This window comes from Schistocerca cancellata, chromosome 10 (genome assembly GCF_023864275.1).
Source record: "Schistocerca cancellata isolate TAMUIC-IGC-003103 chromosome 10, iqSchCanc2.1, whole genome shotgun sequence".
Classification (NCBI taxonomy): domain Eukaryota; kingdom Metazoa; phylum Arthropoda; class Insecta; order Orthoptera; family Acrididae; genus Schistocerca; species Schistocerca cancellata.
In genome coordinates this window covers 170,323,819-170,332,581 of record NC_064635.1, presented here as the reverse complement: position 1 = coordinate 170,332,581, position 8,763 = coordinate 170,323,819, and the positions used below count along the sequence as shown (strand labels likewise).

The 8,763-nt window shown below is 70.1% G+C and overlaps 1 pseudogene; it reads right to left on the bottom strand.

Moving 5' to 3' along the window:
• Nucleotides 1–6,605: 6,605 nt before the first annotated feature.
• Nucleotides 6,606–8,763, bottom strand: part of LOC126106224 (uncharacterized) — a 104,935-nt pseudogene continuing 102,777 nt past the window's right edge.

Here is an 8,763-nt window from a genome sequence, read left to right as displayed (position 1 = left end):
GGGCGATAGGACGGCCATAGATGGTGAGATAGAAATCAAGGAGGCGGAAGGAAGGGGTGGTTTTGCCTACAATGATCGCCTGGGTTTTGGAGGGATTGACCTTGAGCAACCACTGGTTGCACCAAGCGATGAACCGGTCAAGATGGGATTGGAGAAGGTGTTGGGAGCGCTGCAGGGTGGGGGCAAGGGCAAGGAAGGCGGTGTCATCGGCAAACTGGAGAAGGTGGACAGGGGGTGACGGCTGCGGCATGTCCGCCATGTACAAAAGGTACAGAAGGGGGCAGAGGACGGAGCCTTGGAGCACACCGGCAGAGGGGAAAACGGTGTAGGAATCTGTGTTATGGATGGTGACATAGGAAGGACGGCAGGAGAGAAAGGAGCCGATCAGACGGACGTAGTTGATGGGAAGGGCGAAGGTTTGGAGCTTGAAGAGGAGACCGGAATGCCATACGCGGTCATAAGCGCGTTCGAGGTCAAGGGAGAGGAAGATTGCGGAGCGACGGCGACGGGAATTGAGCTGTTCGGAAAGGAGATGGGTGAGGTGAAGGAGAAGATCGTCGGAAGAGAAGGACGGCCGAAAGCCACACTGGGTAACGGGAAGGAGGCGGTGCTGGCGGAGATGCTGGTGGATGCGTCGGGTGAAGATAGATTCCAGGACCTTGCTGAAGACCGAGGTAAGGCTGATGGGACGGTAGGAGGAGACGGCGGTTTGCCAGTTTAAGGAACATGAGGATACGGGAGGTTTTCCACAGGTCGAGGTTGTAGCCAGTGGACAGGACTACATTGTAGAGCCTGGCCAGGGTGGAGAGAAAAGAGACAGGAGCTTCACGAAGGTGACGGTAGGTGACACGATCGTGACCAGGAGCGGTGTTGCGTTTTGTGCGGAGTGTAGCAATGAGATCCTGTGTAGTGATAGGAGTATTGAGTTCCGTGTGTGTAATGTTGTCCAAGTACTGGAAACCAGGAGCGAGGGGAGGGACAGAGGTGTCAGTTCGATCGCGGATATCCGGGAAGAGGGAGTAATCAAACTGGGAATCATCAGGGATGGAAAACACATCGGACAGGTAGGAGGCAAAGTGATTGGCCTTACTAAGGGCGTCAGGGAAGGGGTGATCATCATGGAGAAGAGGATAGTAGGGGGGAGGGCTTAGTTCCGGTAAGGCGATGGAAGGCCGACCAGAACTAGGACGAGTTGATAGGTAGGGTAGTATTTAAACGGATGCATGTCTGTCGCCAGTCCTGGCGTTTCTTAGCCGCGAGCAAATTACGAATGTGTCGCTGGAGTTGCTGGTGGCGTCGTAGTGTGTCCGGGTCACGCGTGTGGAGGAAGGCATGGTAGAGACGGGATTCACGGAGGAGGAGGACGGCCTGTGGGGGTAAGGTAGGATGGTGGGGGTGGATGGCGACAGTAGGGACGTGGGCCTCCACGGGCCTCAGAGAAGGTCTGCTGGAGAAAGGAGGCAGCATGGGTGACATCATCGGAGTGGTGTTAGGTGAAAGGGTGGCTACCGACCTGGGTGGAGAGGGTAGCCCGGTAGGCATTGCAGTTGGCACGGGAATAGTCATGGACGTACTTAGGGGGAGGGTCATTACGAGGGTCGGGTCAGGGGCGACGTCCGTCTGAAATGGTGAGGAGGACAGGGAGATGGTCACTACCAATAGGCTCCAGGACATCCACCTTTATGCGACCAAGGAGGTTGGGGGAGGAGAGGATAACATCGGGAGTGGAGTTGGATTCGGGACGGGTGTGCTGGGGGATGGGGATGAGGTCGCCTTGAAGGGTGGAGAGGAACCGATGCCACTGCCGTAACTGGGCAGCGGAACGACTATGGATGTTGAGGTCGGCGGCGATCACGTAGGAGGAGAAGGTACGGTCGATGTGGGAGAGGAAGTCGAAGGGAATAGGAGCATTGGGGCGGACATAGGTGGTGGCGCAGGTAACGGTAAGGCCGGGGAAGAAGAGACGAAGGATCAGGTGTTCGGTGGGGTCGGGAAGGAGAGGTTGGAGCCGAACGGGGATCTGGCGGTGGTGCCCAATGGCAACTCCACCACGCGCAATCGGGAGGGGATTATCGGAGCGGTGGAGGAGGTAGGGCGAAGTGTGGACTGTGTGGTGGGGTTGCAGGAAGGTTTCATTGAGGAAGAAGGCATCCACGCGGTGGGTGGCAAGGGTGTGCAGGAAGAGGTTCTTGTTGGCGGGAAGGGAGTGTATGTTGTTGAAAAGGATACGGTGCTGTCACGCCATGATAGGGATTTAAACGAGGGTGTTAAGATGGGAGAAGGTGAAATGGGCCTGGTTGTTGGAGTAGGTGGCGTACATTTTGAGCTGGAAAACGGAATGGGTGGCGAGGGAGATCTGTTGGAGGATGTGCGGGCGCTGAAAAGGATGGACATTCTGAAGGACGATGGTGAGGAATCTGATGATGTCCTCAGCGGTAGGGGTGGGCGAAGGGAGTTGCCGGGAGGGGTGGGGGCGTCCAGAGGGCGGATGGGAACGGTGAGTTCGGGAGTGGTAGGAGGGGGTCGGCCCTTACACTTCTGGGAGTAGGTGGGATGAGGGAGGTTACAGTTATTACAGGAGGGGGGGGGGGGACTGGAGATTGGGGCACTGCCGTAAAAAGTGGGCTTGCCTGCAGTGCGGGCAGGTGGGGGCCTCGTGGCACTCAGATGTTGGGTGCGCATTATACCGCAAGCACCTTTGGCAGCGGTGGGATTGAGGAGGGGAATGGGAGGGGTCGACTTTGTAACGTTGGTTAAAAAGGAGGGCACCCTCCTTCAGGAGATGGTCTATGGAGGGGGCGTGCTCAGAAGAAACCCGCATAACGCGGGTGGGGCCGGCAGCGTTGTGGATGCAACGAACCGCACACACCTCCAGATGGGGATGGGCCTGAAGCTCCGCCAACACCTCCTCCTCCGTGATCGCCGGACTGAGCCGAGTGATCACGGCGGTGAGTGTCGGCGGGCGACGTGCGGGTTGGGGTTGGCGGGAGAGAGGTGGGGTAGGAGCAGGGGTGAGGGAGGCATGAGGGCCAAAGTGGGTGACAGGGATGCGGGAAAGGAGGTCTGTGTGGAGGGTAGGGCTGGGGGAGGAGATAAGCACCGAATCACGGTGAGGAGTGAGGAGGGAGATGGGGGCACCAGGACAATGCTGGCGAAGGAAGAGGGTGAGGTTCCGGGCCTCAAGGAGCGAGGGATCAGGACGGGAGAGGAGGTAGCAGTAGGAGGAGGGGGTAGAGGAGGAGGATGAGGGGGCAGGGACGGGCGGGGAGACATCCATGGCATCAGAGGTGGGGGAAGGGGGACGAGGTGGAGCCTTTTTGGGAGCAGAGGAGGCAGGGGTGCCACTGGGGCGCTTGACGGCGGCGGAGGAGGTGTGGGGGATGGGAACAACTGGAATGTGGCGGGGAGTGGCAGGTCCCGGGGCTGGAGGCGGCGCCGGAGACAGTGAGGGCGATGGCGAAGGTGACGGTGAAGACGATGATGATGATGATGATGATGATGATGACGAAGGTGAAGGGGAGAGTGGAGCGTGAGCCATAGGCCGCCGGGCGACCACCCTGGCGGGGGCCACAGAAACTGCAGGAGTAGAGGGAGGGAGTGGAGGGAAGGGATCAGAGGAGGCGCGGGAGGGAGGAGCCGGGGACGGGGCAACAAATAGGGAGGGAGATGATAGACTGAGGAGTGGTGGGATTGACTGACGGGGGAGTGAAACGGCACACCACGTGATAGTGGTGGCAGCAGCGGAGGGGGAGGTGTAGATAATGGCAGTGGTAGTGGCTGTAGAAGAGGTGGTGGGGGCTGACATTATGAGAAGGGGAAACAAAGGAGCAAACGAGAGACAGGCAGGGCGACAATAGACACAGAGGAGAAAGGGACGGAGAAGGACGAAGGAGACTGGGGCCTAAGCCCCACTCTGCTGCCGCTGGCTGGCTGGCTGGCTGGCTGGCTGGTTGGCGAAGACGCCTCTGCTGCTGCTGCTGCTGATGCGGCTGGCGGGGGCAGCGAGGACCACAGCTGGCAGCTGGCTGTGACCACAGGTGGCTGCGACCGCCGGCGGCGGGGACCACAGGTGGCTGCGACCGCCGGCGGCGGGGACCACAGGTGGCTGCAACCGCCGGCGGCGGGGACCACAGGTGGCTGCAACCGCCGGCGGCGGGGACCGCTGCTGGCTGCAACCGCCGGCGGCGGGGACCGCTGCTGGCTGCTGGCGGTGACCACTGCAGGCGAGGACCGCTGCTGGCTGCTGGCGGTGACCACTGCTGGCGAGGACCGCTGCTTGCTGCTGGAGAGCGGGCTGGCTGCCGTCGGCTGGACTGCTGCTGGCCGGGACCGCTGCCGCCGCTGCTGCTGCTGGCCGGGACCGCTGCCGCCGCTGCCGCTGCTGCTGCTGCTGCTGCTGCTGGCCGGGACCGCTGCCGCCGCTGCCGCTGCCGCTGCCGCTGGCCGGGACCGCTGCCGCTGCCGCTGCTGCCGCTGGCCGGGACCGCTGCCGCTGCCGCTGCTGCCGCTGGCCGGGACCGCTGCCGCTGCCGCTGCCGCTGCCGCTGCCGCTGCTGCCGCTGGCCGGGACCGCTGCCGCTGCCGCTGCTGCCGCTGGCCGGGACCGCTGCCGCTGCCGCTGCCGCTGCTGCTGCTGCTGCTGGCCGGGACCGCTGCCGCTGCCGCTGCCGCTGCTGCTGCTGGCCGGGACCGCTGCCGCTGCCGCTGCCGCCGCTGCTGCTGCTGCTGGCCGGGACCGCTGCCGCTGCCGCTGCCGCTGCCGCTGCCGCTGCCGCGGCCGCTGCCGCTGCCGCGGCCGGGACCGCTGCCGCCGCTGCCGCTGCCGCGGCCGGGACCGCTGCCGCCGCTGCCGCTGCCGCGGCCGGGACCGCTGGCCGGGACCGCTGCCGCTGGCCGGCATCGCTGCCGCTGCCGCTGCCGCTGGCCGGGACCGCTGCCGCTGCCGCTGCCGCTGGCCGGGACCGCTGCCGCTGCCGCTGCCGCTGGCCGGGACCGCTGCCGCTGCCGCTGCCGCTGCCGCTGCCGCTGCCGCTGCCGCTGGCCGGGACCGCTGCCGCTGCCGCCGCTGCTGCTGCTGGCCGGGACCGCTGCCGCTGCCGCTGCCGCTGCCGCTGCCGCTGCCGCCGCTGCTGCTGCTGGCCGGGACCGCTGCCGCTGCCGCTGCCGATGCCGCTGCCGCTGCTGCTGCTGGCCGGGACCGCTGCCGCTGCCGCTGCCGCTGCCGCTGCCGCTGCCGCCGCTGCTGCTGCTGGCCGGGACCGCTGCCGCTGCCGCTGCCGATGCCGCTGCCGCTGCTGCTGCTGGCCGGGACCGCTGCCGCTGCCGCTGCCGCTGCCGCTGCTGCTGCTGGCCGGGACCGCTTCCGCTGCCGCTGCCGCTGCCGCTGCTGCTGCTGGCCGGGACCGCTGCCGCTGCCGCTGCCGCTGCTGCTGCTGCTGCTGGCCGGGACCGCTGCCGCTGCCGCTGCTGCTGCTGCTGCTGGCCGGGACCGCTGCCGCTGCCGCTGCTGCTGCTGCTGCTGGCCGGGACCGCTGCCGCTGCCGCTGCTGCTGCTGCTGCTGCTGCTGCTGGCCGGGACCGCTGCCCCTGCTGCTGCTGCTGCTGCTGCTGCTGCTGCTGCTGGCCGGGACCGCTGCCCCTGCTGCTGCTGCTGCTGCTGGCCGGGACCGCTGCCCCTGCTGCTGCTGCTGCTGCTGCTGGCCGGGACCGCTGCCGCTGCTGCTGCTGCTGCTGCTGCTGGCCGGGACCGCTGCCGCTGCTGCTGCTGCTGCTGCTGCTGGCCGGGACCGCTGCCGCTGCTGCTGCTGCTGCTGCTGCTGGCCGGGACCGCTGCCGCTGCTGCTGCTGCTGCTGCTGGCCGGGACCGCTGCCGCTGCTGCTGCTGCTGCTGCTGGCCGGGACCGCTGCCGCTGCTGCTGCTGCTGCTGCTGCTGGCCGGGACCGCTGCCGCTGCTGCTGCTGCTGCTGCTGCTGGCCGGGACCGCTGCCGCTGCTGCTGCTGCTGGCCGGGACCGCTGCCGCTGCTGCTGCTGCTGCTGCTGCTGGCCGGGACCGCTGCCGCTGCTGCTGCTGCTGCTGGCCGGGACCGCTGCCGCTGCTGCTGCTGCTGCTGGCCGGGACCGCTGCCGCTGCTGCTGCTGCTGCTGGCCGGGACCGCTGCCGCTGCTGCTGCTGCTGCTGGCCGGGACCGCTGCCGCTGCTGCTGCTGCTGCTGGCCGGGACCGCTGCCGCTGCTGCTGCTGCTGCTGGCCGGGACCGCTGCCGCTGCTGCTGCTGCTGCTGGCCGGGACCGCTGCCGCTGCCGCTGCTGCTGGCCGGGACCGCTTCCGCTGCTACTGGCCGGGACCGCTGCCGCTGCCGCTGCTGCTGGCCGGGACCGCTGCCGCTGCCGCTGCTGCTGGCCGGGACCGCTGCCGCTGCCGCTGCTGCTGGCCGGGACCGCTGCCGCTGCCGCTGCTGCTGGCCGGGACCGCTGCCGCTGCCGCTGCTGCTGGCCGGGACCGCTGCCGCTGCCGCTGCTGCTGGCTGGGACCGCTGCCGCTGCCGCTGCTGCTGGCCGGGACCGCTGCCGCTGCCGCTGCTGCTGCTGGCCGGGACCGCTGCCGCCGCTGCTGCTGCTGCTGCTGCTGCTGCTGCTGCTGGCCGGGACCGCTGCCGCTGCTGCTGCCGCTGCTGCTGCTGCTGCTGCTGCTGCTGGCCGGGACCGCCGCCGCCGCTGCTGCCGCTGCTGCTGGCCGGGACCGCTGCTGCTGGCCGGGACCGCTGCCGCTGCTGCTGCTGCTGGCCGGGACCGCCGCCGCCGCTGCTGCTGCTGCTGCTGCTGCTGGCCGGGACCGCCGCCGCTGCTGCTACCCGGGACCGCCGCCGCCGCTGCTGCTGCTGGCCGGGACCGCCGCCGCCGCCGCTGCGGCTGGCCGGGACCGCCGCCGCCGCTGCTGGTGGCCGGGACCGCCGCCGCTGCTACTGGCCGGGACCGCTGCCGCTGCTGCTGGCCGGGACCGCTGCCGCTGCCGCTGCTGCTGGCCGGGACCGCTGCCGCTGCCGCTGCTGCTGGCCGGGACCGCTGCCGCTGCCGCTGCTGCTGGCCGGGACCGCTGCCGCTGCCGCTGCTGCTGGCCGGGACCGCTGCCGCTGCCGCTGCTGCTGGCTGGGACCGCTGCCGCTGCCGCTGCTGCTGGCCGGGACCGCTGCCGCTGCCGCTGCTGCTGCTGGCCGGGACCGCTGCCGCCGCTGCTGCTGCTGCTGCTGCTGCTGCTGCTGCTGGCCGGGACCGCTGCCGCTGCTGCTGCCGCTGCTGCTGCTGCTGCTGCTGCTGCTGGCCGGGACCGCCGCCGCCGCTGCTGCCGCTGCTGCTGGCCGGGACCGCTGCTGCTGGCCGGGACCGCTGCCGCTGCTGCTGCTGCTGGCCGGGACCGCCGCCGCCGCTGCTGCTGCTGCTGCTGCTGCTGGCCGGGACCGCCGCCGCTGCTGCTACCCGGGACCGCCGCCGCCGCTGCTGCTGCTGGCCGGGACCGCCGCCGCCGCCGCTGCGGCTGGCCGGGACCGCCGCCGCCGCTGCTGGTGGCCGGGACCGCCGCCGCTGCTACTGGCCGGGACCGCTGCCGCTGCTGCTGGCCGGGACCGCTGCCGCTGCCGCTGCTGCTGGCCGGGACCGCTGCCGCTGCCGCTGCTGCTGGCCGGGACCGCTGCCGCTGCCGCTGCCGCTGCTGCTGGCCGGGACCGCTGCCGCTGCCGCTGCTGCTGGCCGGGACCGCTGCCGCTGCCGCTGCCGCTGCCGCTGCTGCTGGCCGGGACCGCTGCCGCTGCCGCTGCTGCTGGCCGGGACCGCTGCCGCTGCCGCTGCTGCTGCTGGCCGGGACCGCTGCCGCCGCTGCTGCTGCTGCTGCTGCTGCTGCTGCTGGCCGGGACCGCTGCCGCTGCTGCTGCCGCTGCTGCTGCCGCTGCTGCTGCTGCTGCTGCTGCTGCTGGCCGGGACCGCCGCCGCCGCTGCTGCCGCTGCTGCTGGCCGGGACCGCTGCTGCTGGCCGGCACCGCTGCCGCTGCTGCTGCTGCTGGCCGGGACCGCCGCCGCCGCTGCTGCTGCTGCTGCTGCTGCTGGCCGGGACCGCCGCCGCTGCTGCTACCCGGGACCGCCGCCGCCGCTGCTGCTGCTGGCCGGGACCGCCGCCGCCGCCGCTGCGGCTGGCCGGGACCGCCGCCGCCGCTGCTGCTGGCCGGGACCGCCGCCGCCGCTGCTGCTGGCCGGGACCGCCGCCGCCGCCGCCGCCGCCGCCGCCGCCGCCGCTGCTGCTGGCCGGAACCGCCGCCGCCGCCGCTGCTGCTGGCCGGGACCGCTGCCGCCGCCGCTGCTGCTGGCCGGGACCGCTGCCGCTGCCGCTGCTGCTGGCCGGGACCGCTGCCGCTGCCGCTGCTGCTGGCCGGGACCGCTGCCGCTGCCGCTGCTACTGGCCGGGACCGCTGCCGCTGCCGCTGCTACTGGCCGGGACCGCTGCCGCTGCCGCTGCTACTGGCCGGGACCGCTGCCGCTGCTGCTGCTGCTACTGGCCGGGACCGCTGCCGCTGCCGCTGCTACTGGCCGGGACCGCTGCCGCTGCTGCTGCTGCTGCTGCTGGCCGGGACCGCTGCCGCTGCCGCTGCTGCTGCTGCTGCTGGCCGGGACCGCTGCCGCTGCCGCTGCTGCTGCTGCTGGCCGGGACCGCTGCCGCTGCCGCTGCTGCTGCTGCTGGCCGGGACCGCTGCCGCTGCCGCTGCTGCTGCTGCTGG